The sequence below is a fragment of the Oryzias latipes genome, chromosome 6 (genome assembly GCF_053564925.1).
Source record: "Oryzias latipes strain Hd-rR chromosome 6, Olatipes_Hd-rR_3.1".
NCBI lineage: Eukaryota > Metazoa > Chordata > Actinopteri > Beloniformes > Adrianichthyidae > Oryzias > Oryzias latipes.
In genome coordinates, this window is record NC_136242.1 from 21,577,707 (window position 1) to 21,598,646 (window position 20,940).

At 38.4% G+C, this 20,940-nt stretch overlaps 1 long non-coding RNA gene across 1 annotated transcript; it reads right to left on the reverse strand.

Annotated features, from left to right (window-relative positions):
• Positions 1–1,198: 1,198 nt before the first annotated feature.
• LOC144992563 (uncharacterized) lies at positions 1,199–18,242 on the reverse strand. Its single transcript, XR_013656620.1, has 2 exons — positions 4,389–18,242; positions 1,199–4,048 (listed from the first exon to the last, which is right to left on the reverse strand). It is a non-coding gene; the product is annotated as an uncharacterized LOC144992563 (long non-coding RNA).
• Positions 18,243–20,940: the final 2,698 nt, after the last annotated feature.

The following is a 20,940-nucleotide window of genomic DNA, read 5'->3' on the forward strand; positions in this document are numbered from 1 at the left end:
TGTTGATTTAATTTCTTCTAATAAATAAACATTTGAATTTTATTTTGTGGTTCTAATTGTTTTTATGCCAAATATATGACTAAAGCATATAAAAAGTAGTAATTTGTGTTTTTTTAATCAAAAAGAGATTGACGTGGTTTGTCAAATTGCCTGTCAAAATAAAATAAATAGTATTTAGTCATTTTCTGTTTTCATCTTTATATTATGAAATATAAATGATTTTTTACCTGTTTCACTGACAAGAGCAAATTCCAACAAACAGCAAACTAAATCTTGAAATTAATCAAAGCACAGAAGACAAGACTGGACAAGTTTGTTTATTTTTTACATGCAGAGGAAATGAAGTTTTCACAGGCTTTAGATTTTCTTACAGCAAGAAGAAAATCTAAATGGTTTTTAGGATGGCAAACGTGGACAAATCTGGAGGAGCTACAACGGAAAACAAACAAAGCAAAGTTCTGACAGTTCAAAACACACCTTATGACTGATGACACGGCTGATAAATTTTGACTTTGAGTCATCCTGACACAAAACTGTTCTTTTGAGGAGCTTTTGCTTTGAAAGCCGTCAACTTTTTAATCACAAATGAGTCCCAGAGAAACACGTCTGTCTTCATGTGAACCCCTGCCTTCAATTTGTGTTCTGTAACGGCCTCTTTCTTCGTATGCCATGCGATTTCTTTTGCCTGCTCCTTGTGAGGGAGGCAAAATATGCAAATCCCATCAGATTTATAACACTCGGCGCCTTTCAGTTGTTCGTGTGCTTCTGCTGCGGTGTATTATTATTTTCAAGGGCTCTCAGCAGGACATAAAAGGATCATAAGTTATTCTTCCACCTGACTAAAATGTTTCTCTCCCCAGTAAGATTGATAATGGCGTGATTTATTATCATCAGAACGGATGACAGTGAGTTCACTGCTTGCGACCGAGATACATTCAATGCTGCATATAGAAGCTAATACAAATTGACAGGTGATGCTTGCAAAGAAATCTTTTATGTGGTGCCACCCTGGGCTCATTAGATCTTTCACAAAACAGGTGATACATACATTTTTCATTCAAGCAACCACAATGGGAAACCAGTGATGGGGTGGAGAGCTAAAAATCCTGCCTCACAGAAAGCCCTCTGCTCAAACTCAAAGTTGGGTTTTTAAGACAGAGAACTTTTTTTTAACCTTCGTGGATCAGCTAGAGCTTACTTTTCTGGATTCTAGTTTTTTTTTTCTTCTTCTCCCAAGCTGCCTTGCAGTTAGAGCCAGTGGTTTAAACGGAGAGACCACTGATTGGCCTGGTGTTAAAGAGCTCTGATCTGGGCCATGACAGCTTAGTCCAATCAGCCTGCTCAACATGCTGGTTTGACTGTCACTTTCAATTTTCACATGACCCTGTGGTCTGAGGATGGGGGACAAGTGGCAGAAAGTAGGCCTGAAAGCTCATATTATTGCTCTGACAGCTTCACTCATACGAGAGTAATGCAAAACGCAGTTCATATTTATTCTCTGACCTTGTGCTCAAACAGGGATTCTACTATCTACATGCTAGCTGTCGGGTCGAAAGGCCAAATTGGTGGATTCCTGCAGCATAATTTGTCTAAATGCATTTTGCCTCAAGACTAATTATCTAGCAGATGAAACTTAAAGAACAGCTCCTTCAGCTGATCATTTGAGACAGCCACTGTTTAGACAAAAGTGGAGCTAAAATACGTGTTTTTGAATTTTCCACACCTCATTTAAAAACAAAAAAGCAAGAGGAAAGCAAAAAGCAGAAAGCAAATTATTTTCTTTTGTTGCACTCACAGGAATGATAATATTCTAAAAATCCCCGCTGGACTGTTTTATCTGAGCTGCATTTCTGCTCATGTAGGTCATAAAAGAATAGTGCCATCAGTTGCGGGTGGATGTGGTCATTATCAGACATGGTGCGAGACAGGAGGGAGGGGTTCATTGTTCGCTCCGTGGTGCTGCCCATGCAGTGACTGAGTAAGGTGTGTTCATTGTTCATTCTCTACGCACTAGCCACAGGCTGCTGTTTCTGTGTTTCACAACTTCAATGCAGCCACTGCGACTTTATTAACCCCTTTTACTGAAAAGCGGATGGGCAATGAAATGTTCTCAACACCATCTTGCCTTTATCCAGTCATCGTTTTGCTTTATTTTGGAAAAAAAAAACAACTCCCTCAGACTAAAGACAAACGTTTAGCATCTCCCACAGACAAATTTAGATAATTGTTTTAGCCATTTGGCTGCTTCTCATCCCGTTTGTCGTAACTCCAACGTGCAGAGTTGGGTGGTGATGTCGTAAAGGTTGTTGTCGTTTCTGTATAATCCTCACTTCTTGTCCCCTGCCTGCCCTCCTAATCCCTTGGCATGTGTTGGTGACATCACATGGCTACTGGCTCCAAATTCCCCCTGCAACTGTCATTAACTCTGTGAACAAATGAATAATGACTGGGAGACTCTCTGGCTCCCACCACTGACCTTGGGTATTATTAGAGTGACCTCTCTTTGGCTTGACCAAAAAACCTTTTTGATATCATTGCTGGAAGTACACTAGGAATGATGGCCTGTCTGCCTGGAGGGGGTGGCGAGGGGGGAGGGGGGAAGTCGGCAACCACAAGTGTCATGTAAACCTATACTTTCCACCCACTGCTGTTTCATGAATACTTGATTAGAGAACAGGGCCCGAAATACCCGACTTGCAAGTTTCCTGACCTCTCTTTGCTAACAGTGATGTTTGGGTTTAGCAGGTGGGGACATGGCCAGACGACATGTTTCACTGCAAAGGTGGGCCTTTTGGGAGTCTAGCTGTGTGATATGATCTGTGTCAGACAGAGGAGAGCCGGTCAGGTGTGGCTGTGGGAGGAAGGATCTCCATATGTCAAAAAGCTGCTTCTCACGAGGACATCACAAGCTGATAGTGATCACCGCGTGCAGAGGGATGCCTGACATCTTTGTCAGAGGCGAAGGAAGACATTATTAAAAAAAAAACAACAACATTTTATTGAGAGAAAAAAAAATAATATATTTTTATGACATGAAAATGCATTACAAATGCAGCTAATTCACATTTATTCTGAAAGACATACATTAATGTACTTAGTGGTGTTTTAATTTGCATGATTGTTGCTTTTATTGTCATTAACCCTCCCTCCACAGCTGGAAGGCATAATAACTCTGCAGGATGCCCATTCAAGTAACTCCACTCATAGTCTCCATGTGGCCACCAGCAACCCAACAACAAAAAGTGTAAAATCCGAGTGTGTAATAAAAATGCACGGTGTGTCTCAAATGCTGCCAGCGTGGAAGCAAAGGAGTGAATGAATAAATGGATGAAATGAAACTGTCAGATTGTTAATCTCTCCGTCAGTAATGGAGACATCCTCCCTATATGGACAGTGACAAATACGTATAGATGCTGCAGGTATTCAGAACGAATAAATACCTGATGAAAGGTAGGCACAGTCTGGCTGATGTAATCAGCAGCGCCACATCGAGGGCTCTCCATCATTGCAATCTGTAGATTGCTATAAAAGTTCTCAGAATTGCTCTGAGCAACCCAATCTAAACCAATAGAATAGACAATCATAGCCTCTGATCTCAGTCCCAATTTAGACATTTCTCAGCGGAATATGCCAGAAATTAGACGTATGTGATCCGGAGATAGACAGACAGGGCAGGTGCTGTCGTCTGTCTCACTCTCCTATAGCTGCGTGCGTCGAAACGCCGCGCAAGAGGTTTGCAATTAACAACAGTTCATGGAAATACAATTTTGCACAACACCCCCAGGTCCAGAGAGGGCGGACAGAGAGGCAAATAAAGGGTAACAATTAGTCGTTTGGTGATGTTGAAGTCGCTGAAGTGGCGCGACAAAGCCGCGCGCCCACTGGCGTGGACGGACGGAGCAGCAGAGAGGTGCACGGATGGAAAAGGAGCATCGGCCCTCCTCTTCCAGCGGGGACGCAGACTTCGGACTCCGACCAGACAAAAACAGAAAGTAAAGTGACTTAAACACGTCGCCAGTCTTCAGTGAACCACCTCTGGTGCAAAAAACTATAGAATAAAAAAGAAAAAGAAAATATTTCAAAAATTAATAGAGTGAAATTGGAGTCAAACAAACGCAAAGACGGTTCTCGGTAACGACATTGACTAAAAAAAGAATAATAAAAAAATACTATTATACTTATTTTTTTAGTTACAAAAATAAAAAATAAAAACAGAAAAAAACACAAAAAAAGCAATCCAAAATCGAAATGAATTTTAACATACAAATACAAATACCAACAAATACATAAATAGTTTGATTTAAAAATTAAATATATGTATCAGACAGAAATATAACAATAATAATAATAACAACAATAATAATTAATGTGCGTGTTATGACGTATACTTATGTGGCCTGATGTACGTTTTAATGTCGGTGCAGCAGCAGCGGGAGCTGAAATAGTTCCCGGCGCGCAGAGATATTTCCCCAGGCGGACATCCTCAAAGCCAGATTTCTCCTGGAAATGAGTCGTGAAACACGGCATGCTTGGATACGGAAAACAGCAGGTTTAATGTCCACCCAGCACCTGTTATGTCTTGGATGTTGGTGATGAGCAGGAGGGGAGGGGGGGGGGGGGGGGGGGGGCGAAAAAATAAATAAATAAAAAAGAAGTTGTAAGGGGGAAAAAAAGGATGAGGATGTGAAGGAGTGAGTGATAGATGTGCATGGATCTGACCTGCCACGGAAAGTTTAAATGGGCTGAGCAAAGACCCGCATGTGACCAAAGTGGCCGAGATGATAGAAATAATCATCAGAGGGGTAATTACAGCATATTTTATGGCTGGGTGCCTTTGCCAAAACAGTAATTTGGAGTACATCTCTTCTTTTAAGCAGAGAAGCCGTTTAGCTTGGAGGATGGACGCAGTTGTGAAAGCAGTGATGGATACTATTGTCCCAAAGTTGACCCTCTGTTAACATCTTGGCAGCATATGGATCCAGTCACCATGGAAGAGGACGAAAGTCATTTTTTTCAACACCCCAGATCCTGTCTTTTTAAAGGCTGACCAATAAATGGGTGGAGGTCTTCCTTTATACCTCCTCCACCCTTCCAACATGCCATTTGTTTTGCAGGTGTCTCCAATTACCTGCTTATTTGCTTCTAATTTAGGTTATCCTCTTCACAGACATATTTACACCTCCACACCAAAATCAAAGTTGCTGGAAATCAGAGAAAACTGAGTGGCATCGCTCTTCCCTGCTTCAAGTGTAGTGGTGATTTTTGAATTTTAGGGTACAAGTAGGGAGCAAAGGATGTCAGATGTGAAAGATGCAGGATGCCTGATGGCGTTGCATTCCGAATTTTCCTGGTTAAAGATTAGTGCCAGGGAGCAAATCAGTTCAACTCAGATGCCAGGAGAGAAAGGGTGTTGCTAAGAGACAGGGATGCTGCACACAACTTCCATCAGGAGCTCGACTCTGACATTACATGCAAATTAGCTTGTGCCAAATCTTTTGTGTGAAAGCAATTGCAGTGCCACTAATACCTGGCCTAAAAATGCGTTCATGCGCTGATTCTTCTTGGAATGCAAATGAGCTTTGGAGAGTGAAGCAGTGTGACAAATACATACAGGCACACTTGTTGGAGTCCAAATGCACTTCAATTTTGTCTTTAAAAAAAAAAAAGAATTTTAATTTTTCTTGCAACATTCCCTGGAGAGGGGATGTTTTAGAGATTGTGTTCAGCAAAATGAACACAAACACATTTGTTTGAGAGGGAATATAAAGGAAGAGTCATTGTGCCAATGAAACAAAAGCATGTAATTTCTTGGGGTCTTGCATCAACATGGATTATTCACACGTGACACGCTTTCTTGACCCTATGTGTCATTTAACACAGGAATAATAACGACCCCTTATAGGAGGAGTCTGAGGCTCGATGGCTGGAGAGGGCAGAAGGGTTGTGACCTGTTTCAGGTCAGCTCAGGTTATCTGAAGTGGACACTGGTAATGGCCTTTTAGACATGCCAGGTTTGATCTTTCACAGCAGAGGAGGGAGAGGTAATCAATAGTGTGAGTGGAGAGCTGATATGAAAGTACTGTATGAGCAACTGGTAAGCATTTGCATGTCACTTAATTAGTCGGACATTTGAAGGAGGTCACTGCCAGAAATAAATAAAGATCCTCTCATCAATAGGCAAAACGCTTTAAACTAGGATTGTTAAAAATCAAATCAATCGCGCATTGATTTTTCAATTTGTTATTGGTAGTCTCTCTTTAAAATATATATATCAAAAACACTAGAATCTTCCAGATGCTCCTCTTAGGATCAAGACCGGATATGCATGGGCAAAAATACCCCAACTACTCCCCCAAGTGTGATGATCTGCAAAAATCCACAAAATAAAAATAAAAAAAGACACAAAAAAAAGACCAAAAAAAGCCCACAACAAACAAAAAGAACACATAAAATACTAAAACATAAATAAATAAAAGATTAAAAAATGTAAGGATAGACAGACACACAGATGGACAAATGGACAGAAAGACAAAAAGAAAAATTAAAGATAAATGCAGCCCCAACAGGGCATAAACCAGAGTGTGTTGTGCCTGTCCCAAGCCAGGTAAATGCAGTACGTAGTGTCAGGAAGAGCATTGGACATAAAAATGATAAGACATATCAAGTAGGGGTCATTTTAGAGGCTTGGAGGTATATGACACCCCAAACTTTCAGCACACACAGACTTGCCCCACTAATATTCCAGCTGCACCCCATAGCGGAGCTGGCTGAACCCCGGCCTACTTGGGATTCTTCACATTATGCAGAAAAAAGAGGAACCAGAAAGAAGCAGAGTGAGTAACACACTACCGTGTTCAAAGCCAACCTTGTCAAATAGTACTCACAGTGGGCTAGGGGAGTGTAATAGCACTTCCCTGATTCTACATTGATATCATATAATCCAGTGTGCCCTGTTTCAGTATCATATTTATCTAACCTGCTGGGGGACAGGGTAAGGGGGACAGTGTCCCTGCTGCTAGGAGCAGACACATTACACACTGCCTCATGTATTCTTATTGATTACTCCCACCCCACAGCCCAGGGACCGTAATTTAACTCAGCAGGCACTACAGTTAATACTGGATTTCAAACATTCCATCTACACTTCAAGAGCCAAAAACAATTGACACTTTAAAAATGTGCCGGGCCTTTCTAAATGGGATCTGAAGGGAATGGATCTCCATTTTCTGCTTTTTTTTCCCCTTCCCTTCCACTTCCAATCTCCTCCTTTGCTGTTCCGAATCCCCTCTGTTTTCCAACACAAACTGTGTATCCAGAGCTTTAAAAGAATCTCGAAGGGTCAAGGAATCAGTTAATTAGAAAGTGCTGCTAAAGATTAGTTCATTTTTTTTATTTTGCAGTGTTTTCCATTTATCTTCAGAGAAACGTGGATGCACGGAAAAACAATCCGATGACATTTGACAGTAAGAAGCAAAGGCGCTTTGCAACTTTAATTTATGTCACCAAGTAGAATGTCCAGAGTTAATCAGGAAAGAGAACAAATAATAGGAGGAGGATGACATAAAGACAGCTGGAGCTGAGTGGAGGGGGGGACCTCAGTGAAAACAAAGCCAGATGTCTTGCTCGAATACAACAATTTAAAATTAATAAGAGACTTCGAAGTACTACTGAGAGATTGGAATAAATGGAAAACTGATTAAAAGCAATAAAATAGTTTTAGGCATTTGCCCAAGCTGCCAGAAATACCTTTAACCTCTTTAAAAAATTCTATTGTGTCATGATTATTATCAAAATTATTTAGTTTTTATTCAGATGTGCATCACAGAAGCACATTATCAAGGAAAGTTTTCTTGAGTCTCTGTGTTTGTTTCAGCAAAATCACATCATTATTATTCTTCATGAATTTGCCGATCATTAAAAAACGACATTGGTATGCATGGTTGTTTTTCTCTGAGTTGGCCTGTGGAGCACTGTCAACCTTCCAGGTTGTGCCCCAACTTTTGCCCGAGGACACTTTCCACCCCCCCACCCACCGCTATCATGGACTGAATATGGATAATGTATGGATGAAGGTATTGCAAAAAAAGGCTCAAACTAAAGTCTCCCTTGGTTTTAGAAAAACCTTGAATTTTAGAAATAGGAGAAGACAGACTCACTCATGCTTTTCTTCCAGCTGAAATGAGCATCAGTGGGGATTAATATGCATTAATTAAATTGACTCTGTTTCCTTTAATGAGAGGGAGAGGATTTGATGTTAATGCAGTTGATCTCACAGAGGCTTCAATCCACCTAATTAACTAGTATTTATGCAACACATTGAAATGATCAATAGGGAAAGCTACCCCTTCAGTGCTATGGATGCTCCGAAAGTCTGATCACCAAATCAGATGCTGCCTCACCTTATAGCAATGGCAGAAAGAGGCATTTCTGCATGGAGATATTTCTCTTTTTTCAGCAGAATAATTAAAATGACTCTTTTATCAAGGCTTTTAGTCGTAGTGTGGCAGCGCTCTCTGTTGCATCTGTGTGTTGAGCAGAGATAGCGCGTCTGTGGAAGGCCAGGGAGCAGACTCCAGAGATCCATCCATCTCAATCTGAGGTTACAGCTGACACCTTACAAAGAGGTACAATTAATAAGGGCATTATCCAGCAGTAGGCAACAATAGAGTCCTAACGCAGAGACACCAACCTCAGGAGGCCCACAGAGGAAAGAAAGGGAGCGTGGGTGTTTATGGATGGGGGAAGGGTGGGCCAAAGTGCTCCAAAACGGGAGGCAACACAAATACTGTCTTTACAACATGAATTACAGTCTATTATGCCTAAAACATATGATAGATGATGTCTGAGGGGCACTTTGGGTGTTAAATGAGTCATCTTTTTTAAGGCTTTGCATCTAAAATCTTTCATCTGTAAACAAAAAATCTTATTGATGTAATAATCATTCAAAAGTGGGCTTTTGCACTATAATAAAAATTAAAAATGTAAAAAAAAACACATTGTCTGATTGTTGCAAATTTCTTAGGTTATGAGGAGATCATACGATTGACATAACTGGTCAGCAAGCTCCCATGAAAGAGGCCAGTTAGTGCAGGTTGAGTGGGGCTTTGTGGTCCACCGGGGAGAGGGGCGGGGACACCGCTGCACTGACATTTACAGCAAACCTCGAGTTGTTTGTGGTCACTGGACTGGAGACAAATGCTGAACCCAAAAGTCAGAGGTCGGGGACAAATTTCACCCACAGTGGAGGTCCCTCTGTTTGAAAAGACAAACAGAGGATGCAGCTGAGGTGTGGAGGGTTCCTGGTGTCTGGGGATCCATGTAAACACAGCAAAGACCAAAGGGACACAGAGCTGAATAAATGTATGTCCTAAATTGTTAAAACAAATACAAGCAAATCAATGCAAAGCAAGTCTGCAGAGGAATTCCTAAATAATTAAGTCAAAATCACTCTATAATTTAGTTCCCGTTTTTCAACAGAGTCAAGAGTACCCCACAGAGAAGCTTTTACATTTTCCAACTCATTCCATGGGGAGAGGATGAGCTTGGTTATGGATTAACGCTTTGATAAATAACAAGATAGGAGACTGGCTCTGTAAGCTCAAGAAAATTAATTCGAGATGCAGTCAAACTCTTATCGACCCGCAGATGAGGCTCGCTTTTATTGCAGGTAGTTGATAATCCACCAAAATTGTGATGAGCAGCTAATCTCCCATTTTAAATATGACCTCCAACACATATAATAAAGGTTGGAACTGGCCATCATTGGTTGTCTTCATAGGCCTAATGTTTTCCCTTTTTGTCAGCTCTAGGATTTTGTGGTGGCTTCCTGTGCTTTGAGTTAATCCTCACTCCAGAGTGTGCGTCATTAAAAACTTTAATATCAGAGCTGGTGGGTGAACTAAATAATCTGAAGCCATTGCTTAACTTTTTTTTAAAAGTGTAAATATATTATTTTCTTTAAATCAGTTTGACATATTTAAACAGTTATCGCATAGTTTAGGATTACGATATGCAATAAAAAAGATGTTAACTTTTGGGCTTTAAACAGAGCAGAAAAAAATATCATGAAGTTCTGTCACACATGAAAAAAAAGACACATTTTAAGTTCTTAATTTTATGTGTATGTAAAATAGAATTTAAAAAAATGCTGATGAGGTCAGAAAGGTTTCAAAAAATGTGTGGCATGTTATCCTACAGGGCACATGTGGGTCAATGGTAAACCTAATCAAACGTATCTCTACTTATGTGCCTTTTTACACCTCCAAGGGGCACAAACTTTAATCAGAAGAGCCAGAGGAGATTCGTTGTTGTGCAAGTTTCAAATTAGAAAGAAAACAAAGCAGGTTAACTGATGATCAACATGGTCTGGCTTTAATGAGACCACGCTGCCCACGGCTAGGCCTAGCTCAGGAAACATGGGACTCTCTCTTGACTGCTTTGCTTACTTTGATCTTGTGTGCTTTCTCCACAACGGGCACTACTATTGTTGGTTTTAATTACTATACCACCAAATGCTACAGATGAAAGATAGGTGTCTGTGATTAATAAAATTTCCATAAATTTGAATCACTAACCAGACTCATTAGCTGCTGTCTTTTGTCTTGACTTCTCATGCTATTGTTTTTCAACTGTAAAAAATGTTTTTTTCTTAAAGCTGGAAATCACTTCATATGCTCCATATTTTCTAACAATCAAACTTACTGTAAGTAATTAAATGTAGCATATATTTTAGTCGTATTCCAATGATTCAGGTCAGCCAGAGAGAAACGACAACTGTTGCATTAAACCTTAAACCTACCAAAAGCTCTGGTCTTTTCAATTAGTCATTTCAAATGAACAGTGCAACAGCAAGCATGTCGATCTTGGTTAAGCTCTGAAACAAAATCTAATTGTTGAAAAAGCGGTCTTTGATCATGTGTAATCAGGATCAGGGCTGAGGGCTGCATCCCTGGGCCACAAACTAAACGAGATACAGTACTGCTGGCACTTGAAGCTTTGGATGCAAGTCAGTTTGGCAGTGGTAAGAACTGCAGCGCTCACATGATGAAAAGCAAGACAGCGACTCAGAAAAGGGATGTTTTCATGACTCCAATCATGCTTGCACTGAAAACCACTAATTCTAATCAAGGATGTGCTCCTAATTGAAAGTTCTGCTATTTTTGAGCCATGAGGCAAACACAATGATCATAAAAAGTTTGTTAGATACATTTCTTAACAGAAACCTATATTTCTAGCTTTCTAATCAGTAATTTAAAAGATTAGAATTTACTTAAGCAGAATGGAAAGTCAAAATATGGCCAAAAATTGTCACTTCAAACACACTGGGTCAGACAAAGGAAAGCAAGTCTTGCTGCTTTGTGACAATGCTCTATAATCTTGTGGAGAGCAGCCTGTCATTACCAGGCAGTGCGGTAATAGACTGACATGGATGCTATGGGGAGCAATTGATTTCACACATCAATCAGTAGGGAAATGCTCCTTAATGATTGCAGAGAAGAGGCTTGTTTGTCCTCAACATCTCGAAAAATGCAAACATGGAAGCGAGCAGCTGGGTGAGCTGGTAGTTACTCGTAGTGAGAAATTCATTAGTCTATACTCCTTTGACTCCCAAGTTGTCCCTTAAAAAAAAAGCCCAGAAAATATAAGAAAGGCTGTAATAACAATCCTGAGGAATGGAAGAATTTATGATAAAAAAATGTCAATAAAAAATATCTCAAACATTCTGTAAATTAATAAAAAAACCTTTTTGATGAACTAATTATTGCAGTTTTATTTCTGTAAGAAAGGGACCTGTGCCACCAAAAACACAGCTGGACACAGAGAATATACAATCTTCCGCTCTCAAATGGAGGGTCCCACCTGATTAGGCAGGGCAGGGGGAGAGACTTTGGCAGACCAATGAGAGAGGTCAAGGATACACCAACTGGCTTCGCACCCCACCACATCATTTTCAGTATGACAGCAGCACCAGGAGGTTGGAGTTCACAGAGACTCTTCATGAACAGGGCGCTTAACGTCAAACACAAGATTAAAGCGGGGGTGTCGCATCTTGGCAAGACCAAATGAAAATATCAACAGCTAAGCCCCCCTCTGAAAAGCCAAGGGACAGGTATCTAATATTAGAGAGTAAGCCTAGTTAGCAAAGGCGGCCTGCTGCTTTCCACATCCTCAGTGCCGGTCAAAAGGCCAGGCTGGCTCTGGAATTGCATTATTGGGGAAATATATTACAGTAGAGGCCTGCAGAACTGCCTTATTAAGAAGGCAGAGAAGAGATGCCCTCATGACTTTTAGTGGGAACTGAGGACATCTCCATATTACTGAAAGAAACGCAATTTTGGATTCTATTTTATTTGTGTAGTGCACCCAGAGTAAGGCGAGAATATTTAAGGATTATTACTTTGCAGTAATAAATCTGTTCATTTTGACATAATTCAGAAAAGATCAAAACAGATTATTTCAGAGCATCAACAGTGATTTAAAACATCAAAACAGGGGTCTGAAAGGAGGCACCGGATGAAAATGAAAGGACCATGAGATCTTTCAGTCATGGAATTGCAAAGCTTAAATCTTAAAAAATAAATTTTAACTAATGCCAAAAGCCACACGATTGGGATTTAGGGGAACACATTTTAGAGAGAAGCAATTTAGTTCTGCACAAATGACTTGTTTTCCTCCAACAGAAGTCAGTGCTTCAGCTCTGTAAGTGGCTTCTAAGCATAAAAGAGGCTTATCAGCCCCTCTCATTTCTTCAAACCTCACAATCAGATGACCTGCAGAGCGCTAAAAGAAACAAAACCAGTCAAATCCCACTGTTCTGTCTATCCACCCATCTACCTTTTATTAATTGTTTCACTGTGACATTTATTTTCCTTTTTTATTTATTTAAAAAAGTAACTCAGCTGGAGGTCGTAGAATTCCCTGCTCACAATCAAAAAAGAGTGAAAAGACAAAGGTAATTTATTTTGGAGGGAATAGCGAAAAGAGTTGTTTAAATAAATAATTATTAAAAATAGATGAAAATAATTTCTTTTCATTCAGAATTTTTTACTTTACTGTTCAGCAGAGCATATTTATGTTTTCAACTATGGACTAGGAGAAATTAATAGAGGAAATGGAAAAGAAAGATTTTGGAAGAAAAGTTAGGAAAGAAAATTTCTGATCCAAACGTCCCCCAACATCATTCCTCCTTTTAGTTTGACATTGTAGGTAAATAAATGGCTTAAGATATTTTTCCACATGATCCTTGCCAACGCCTATTTTTTTCTGTCACGTAGCACTATTAATAATCAGAAACTCTAGTAAGACATGAAGCTGATCTCGAAGGCTTTTCTATAATCCCTCCCCTGGAAGTGGTCTTTACTGGAAGGCTAGTTTGTGATGGGCTCACCCAGTTGCACAATGTTGCGCTGGGATACAGCATTCAGCTTAAGCCAACTTATCTACTACATTCAAAGCACATCCATTGAGCTATGTGGGAGACTTTTTGCCGATCTATTAAAAATACTCTTATCTGTATTTAGCATATGCTGTGTATGTCAGTGCTGGCAGCTTTAGACGGATTTACACTCAAAACACCTCAAGGTATTCTTGAGCTGAAACTACTGATAACATTCGGAAACTTCTCCCGACAAGCCGGTTTTTACAAATAGATAAATTCATTCAGCAGACTTTTATATCACATATTTACTTATTGTAATTTCACGGTGCACGGTAAATGTTTTTTAAACACCATTTTGCTCTTTTTTTGTTCATTTTTTTTTAGAAACTGTTCAATTTTCCACCTGCACTGAAAAAATAAAAGCATATTCAATTTTTTTTAATGTGACCAAAAAAGGGATTGCATCAAGTGCATTCACAATATTTACACAATATTGAAAGTGTCTTTTATATATTTAGATTTAATGTTTTAAAAATGTGAAGACTGACCTTTTTCAAAAATAACTTTGATTTGTAAGGACAAAAAAAGGGGGGGGGGGGTCTTGCACAAAAACATTTAGACAAGACAGTCAGTGTGACAGAACTGCTGTTGCTAGTCAACAGGAACTTTTGGAATTCAGCAGCAAATAATGTGGAAATAATCCACACGTGAGGATTTCAGTGGGAAGTCCTTCAGAGGAAACGCTGGTGTTGCAGAAAGCCTCAGAGCCTCTCTTTCTTTACCTTTGCTTTCACGGCAATGGATAAGCCTCCTTTTGCACTGCGCTGAAATAAGAATCAGGGAGAGAGAATGAGGAATTCAGGCTTTGAAAAATAGAGGCCCATATATTTTATATAAAGCAAAAAAAAAAGATCTATTATAGAATTTCTCCATATGTCCAAAATGTTCTTGTTCAGTTTTTTTTTATTTAAACAAATTAAAAAAGAAAATGTAAATATAAAATAATCCTCTTACTTGTTTGCTTTTTTTGCATACACTTTTGTTTGTTTGATTTGACATGATTTTTTTCAATATTTATCAGTTTTTTTCATTTGTAAGCAAAGCTTTATTTAACTCTTCTCTCTGGGCTGTAGAGCTTTGGCCTTTGAAGCGATTGAGAAAGAGGACGGTTATTCATGCTGCATTCACTGCTGAGAACTGAGACTCCAAAAACAGCAGTGTCCTCTCATACCTGTTGAGAACACTTTCATCCTTAATGGGCTCATTAGCCACATTGTTAATTGAGTGCTATTCAGGCCAACATCAAAGCTAATAAAAATTGTTTACTTACTTACTTGCCTCCCTAAAATGGCCCCAACCGAGACGGTGGGTTGCTTTAGTAGAGAATATAGGTTCATAGAAAAAAAAAATCAAACAAACAAAAGAAAAAAAACACCAACAACAGAGAAAAACGTAAAAAAAAATGTATAAAAAAATTACAAAATCTTTCTAAAAAACAGCTCAATCTCAAATAGGAAATAGGCATTTCTGCAGAAACTGTGTAATTTTTTGTGGACAATATTAACCTTGTAAAAACCTAAAACTTTCTTTACATAATAAGAACTGCAAAACAAAATAAATAAATATTAACATGCTAAAGATAGTAATCAAAAAACGTAAACTTAAAATAAAAAGTTTTAATTTGTCTTTACATCCAAAAATGTAAGTGACCTTAAAAAATGTCCAACATCCCCACCACTCTTAATAATATATATACAAAATAAATAATGATTATAATATTAAAAATAATATCAGTTTTTGTCCTGTACGTCATCTCCTCCCACATGATGCTGGCATATTAAAGGATAATGGGATTGGAAAATGGAACCTAACACGCTGGAATTAAATTTATCAGCATTTGCTCAGAGGTAATAAGCTGTCAGTTATAAAATGAAGATTTGTATTTAGATATATGATAGGAAGAAAAATGAATAGGAAAAATAAATGAAGCTGCTTTACAACTAAATTACTTATTTGGAGCCAACAGACCTTGTAGAGAATCATGATGATGACAACGATTATTGCAGATAATATTTTCTTTATGTAGGAGAAGATAGCAAATATTAAATAATTATGCAACGCAGGTCCACAGACCGTTACTAGGCAGGAATCTCTGCACAATTGTTTTGACTGACGGAGCCACACCTTGTGGCATGATCAGACATTATAATGTAAAAAATCTAATTAGTACCAAAGGAGGGAGGTTAGGAAAGTGTTGACTGACACATGAAGCATTAATTCTAATGTAAGGAAATATAAGCCACAATTATCTTAAATTTTAACCAGTTTAGACATGGGGAAAAAAATCTATATATCAGCTAATTATTTGATTATTTTAGTTTTTTTTATCGTTTCCCTGAATGTGTTCTTTTTTCAATGGTGTTAGCAGTCAGTGGGGAAGATGAATATCCATTTCAAACTGAAATTTGTATCATAGCTGGATTTCTATTTTTAAAAGGCTGTGCTGATGAAAGCATGGTCAAAGTTACATCCAGGCTTGGGGCTAAAGCAGCTGCATTTCAATTGATTAGGTACCAATCCATGATGAAAGTTGTGAGAAGTGACACCATAGTCAAAACATTTCAAAGAAAACAATGGCTGCTGTATGCCAGGATACTGCAAACATGCAAGAATCCACATGAGAGAAATAGATGACAGGAGCGTTATCACCAATTCAATCCTGTTATATTTATTTGACAGTAACTGTCTTAATACTGCATTTTCTCCTCTAGATCCAAAGTGAGTAATTTGTAGCATGTCTAAGATGTACTTCTTTCATATTTAATGATCTGTTTTTTTTGTTTTTTTTTGACTGTCTTAACATTTATTTTTAGAGCAATTTTTATTTAATATGCTGACATTATATGTATCCAAAATATCTCTATAAAATAAAGCTACAAAAGTTGCCAACACTTTGTGTGATGTGAAACGCCAGCCCAAACGCCAGCCCTGTGAAAGCTGCTCCAGTTTTAATAAATGTTACCTATTGAAGGAGAATGATCTGACAGATAGGTTCTGAACAGCTCGGTGTAAACAAGCAAAGAAAAGTGTATTAAAAATGCGTTATCTATAGGGTTCATGTCTGATGTCTGTCAAATCATTAAAAAGGAGAGACACTCTTATCAAATAACTGGGATCAGCAATAGTGAAGGCACAACACTGAGATGAGGTATGTCTTCCATGGGGGGCAAGTTGAGGGCCTTTTGTGAATTTATAGAGTATGATAAAATCTGCTTCATATTTCTAGGCGAAACCAGCTGATGAAAGGAGCCTGAGAGAGAATTACATGGCAAGAGTTTTGTCACCAGACCCATATAGGCTTTAGAGGCTGGGAATTGAAAAGATAATGAGAAAAGCCATGCTGCAGGTTGGCTGTGTTTAATAAGTCATCATGTTTTTTTATCTATTGTTAGTTGCACAGAGCCCGCTGAGATTGTGTTTTCACCATGCTTAGTACTCTGCAGCAAGCAGGCATTTCAATGGCTATAATATATCCAGCACCATGGCGCAGACACCCACAAGCTTATAGCACAGACAGCATTACACAGAGTCGGGTGATAACGGGGAACAAAGAACAGTGGAAAAAAATGAGACTGTTCTAGTTGCTGCTCTTCTTGAAGAATATGTGATTGCAATTAAGATAGACGGCTTAAGAAAGACCTAATTCTACACGCAACACACGGAAAAAATTCCGACATTGTGCACAATGCACACTTCATGTTTTTGTCTCTTCATATAGAAAAAAAACTCAGGTAGCTGGCAGCAGGACAAAGGGTGACATAAAGGCTGCAGTCCGCAGGATACAGAGGATGACATTTGGTAGATGCAGAATTTTTTTTTCTCTTTTCTCTTGTTTTTTTTTAAATTACTTTGTTGCAAAAGTTTACAAAAAAAAAAAAAAAAATCCCAACATTCTTCTTCTTACAGATCTTGTTGTTCTTAAGACTCTGCAGAGAGGACGGGGTAAAAAAAAACGAAGCCTGAAGGGAAATAAATTTAAATGGAAGCTGATGATGAATGGCTTTGCTGATTTTCTGGCAAGAAATTAAAGCTTTGTAATGACACTTGACACATAGTGGATGAAAGGAAGAAAATAAAAAGCACTACCTTTTACAGTTTGTGCAATTACTGTATGACACATATAATGGCCCATACTTTCCAATCTGACAGCATGCTCCGTGCCGTCTTTTGTCTTTATGTCATTGCCTCTGGGTATGCATGAAAACAACACTATTACTACACTCAAACAAGGCTGGACCGTTTGTTGTACAGTTGTACACTTCCATCTAGTTACACGTGCAGACCTGCTTCAAAAGACAGGCCTGTCATTCTCTCATCAACAAGACTCAGTCAGAGGGATTTCTGAAGCGTGTGGAGTTTTTAACATGGAAATTGGCTTTGAACCCCATCTGCACAGGTCGGCACATCTTTGGGCAAAGCTCTGCTGCTGCTGACAGGGAAAATGAACCATCAATTCTTTATAATGTGGCCTGATTATTATCCTACTTACCCCCTGCAAATTTAAACTTAGAGAAAAAAATTCTGCGCCCTATGAAATCTTTAAACTCAATGGCAAACAAGGCGGAATGTCCTTTCTTTTTGAGAGCAGCACAGAAGTGCTATTCCCACAGCCATTGCAAAATAATACTATCAATAAGCCACTTTTATAATAACAGCTGGCTTTTAATCAACATCTCCAAAGACTTTGAAATAGTTTATTTTTTCTCAGAATATTCGATCTTTTCTTTAAAGATGAGAAAAAGGGTTTTGTTGACTATCACTATAAATTATTACATCCAACTTATAGCATCAGGAAGACGTTAAAAGTATCCTACCTGGTGCAAATGTGGATTTCCAACCCCAAACTCAAAATGATTAAAAAAAAAAAAAACAGACATTTTCACATCATGCTCAAGTAAGATGGCACTCTGAATGTGACAAACGATACAAACCAGTGCAAAGTTTGAACCAAATGTGTTCAGCAACTTTGGGATTGGATCTGTCAACGTCCAATCTGAGATGTCTTTATTTAACGTGATTGGGTTTTGTTAGGCTTCTTGCGCCAGTGCAGCCTGCTGGTGTCCCTTTAACCCCTAAAAGCAGCCAGGGGCCCTGACCCCTGCAGCACCGGCTCTCAAAGCCGAGCTCTTTTCAGCTCAGGCATATAGGGGAACCTCCCTGTTCCCTCCCACCATCAACATCCCTTTCAGCTGCAGAGATAACTTTATTCATCTAGTGCATCATTGTATCCAGTTGAAAGCGGGAACTATGCAGACACTTGACTGAATTGAGCTAGCGTGCTCGCATGTGCTGAAGACAGGAAAGAATGGGATGTGTTATGTCTTAATTTCTTCATTCTGACAGGAAAATGCATGTAAGGGCTCACTTTGAAATAAAAAACCTCTTGTAATTTCAATTTACGGCCAATCTAATTTAAAATAGAAGAGTTGTGATCGTGTATCATAATGTCAAATAAAAACATGGTAAATAAAAAGTAAAAAAAATCAATAAAAAAAATCAATAATTCAGTTGATTTTTAGAGTTAAACTGGTGCTAATTTAAATGAAATTGCCAATGAAGGGATTTTTTCCCTCCTTTTTTGTTTTTTAAACTTTGCTAATTTAGCCATGGACAGCTGGTGGGGACAGTTGAGCTTATGTTCACCTGCCTAACACCAAAACAGCACTAGGACCACCCTGTTCTTCTCTCATCATTCATATTCAAGTCAGGGCCTCTTGACAAGTCTGCTGATCTCACTCAATGTTTTGTGATTTGGACAATACGTTTTCACAGTGTGAGCAGAAATGCTGAGGCCATCACACTTTTTGAAGCCAGTCTTGTGAGACCTCAACCGAGGCAAAAGTTTTCCCTCCTCTGTGAGTCCTGTGAGTCAGTGTAATTATCTCATCCCAGACGAGCTTAATGGAGCCATCAGAAAGATGACAAACTCGTTAAATAAAAGAAATGCTGTGTGTCTATCTATCTATCTATCTATCTATCTATCTATCTATCTATCTATCTATCTATCTATCTATCTATCTATCTATCTATCTATCTATCTATCTATCTATCTATCTATCTATCTATCTATCTATCTATCTATCTATCTATCTATCTATCTATCTATCTATCTATCTATCTATCTATCTATCTATATTTATATATACACATATATATAGATATATCTTTACTGAAGTTATAAAATTCAATTATTGATTCCTGATAACATTTATTTGATATACTCTGGAGAACAGTGTGTAATATTTTGATTAAAAAAACTGGCTCAACAAGCAGAATATTCTATGTTATGTTATCTTACATTTCCAAAAGGTTTAGTATATATCATAAAAAAATCTCTTCTGCTTGTCTGCATATTTTTATGTCTTTTCTTTTAAGTAGGTATTTGCAAAATAATATTTCTATTAAAAATTGGGAATATATGTTGTGCAGCCAGTGCAAAATAATGTTTTCAGGGATTTCGATATCCTTAAGAGAGAGGTTTATACATTAGCGCTGTAGTTGCAAAACACTGTTGATATTCAAATGATTATTGTCCAAAATCTGGGATAAGCTTCTGTGTGAGAGCTCTTCTAAGTGCCTACAACTATTGCTAATTCCCCTCACCATTGTAGGCCGAACAAAGGCCCTAATCCCAGTTCACTTTTGCAGAAGGCTGGGGCTATTTTCCCTCTCATAAACCAACAACACTCCCCCAAGCCAGAGCTGAGAGGTTCTGAGAAAGGGGCCAGTGTGTGTATACTTCAAGGCTTTTTTTGTCCAACTTGGCTAGTGCTCTGCATAAACTTTTAAGTGGTCCCAGTAGGCCTCAAACACCTTTTGCCAGAAAAAATAAGCTACCACAAACTGTAAGGGAAGCCAAACACTCTCTTAACCTGGACGATACAAAAGGAAATATATCAAGTCTTTTGTAATTCACTCTGGGCTGCAAGGAGTTAATGCATTTTCTTTTTTTTTTTACGTGGGTTAGTAAAGGAACTTTCATTTCTATGAAAGCAGCTCTCTTTCTCTTTATTGTAATCCCTTTAATGCATTATTTAAAACTCAGTGGTCCAGTATCAAGGACAGCAGAGTAGAACAGAATTATGTCCTTGTACTTTATAGTTTTGCTTTAGCTTGCAGCAAAAAAAATGAAACCACTTCAGACTTTGACATAATATTCCCTCTTTGCCATCCAGCTGACTTCATCTGCAGCTTTCAAGTTTAAGGTTTAATTAAAACAAATTAGTTTCAGCTATGTCATTCATTTATTACATTTTCATGACAGAGCTCTGATTACAAATGGGGAAATGATTAAGCAGTTTAAAAAAAAAGTAATTTAATGACATATTAATGATAATTTCTATGCTGATTATTCATGTGCTTCTCTTCTACACGCAGGTTAAACACACTAAAAGCACTAAAACAATAAAAGCTTCATTTTTTTTGTTGGTTTAATTACTTTTTAAAAACAACAATAGGAGTCCCCGTGTGTGCAGACTTGGCAAACTTCCCTGGAACACAGA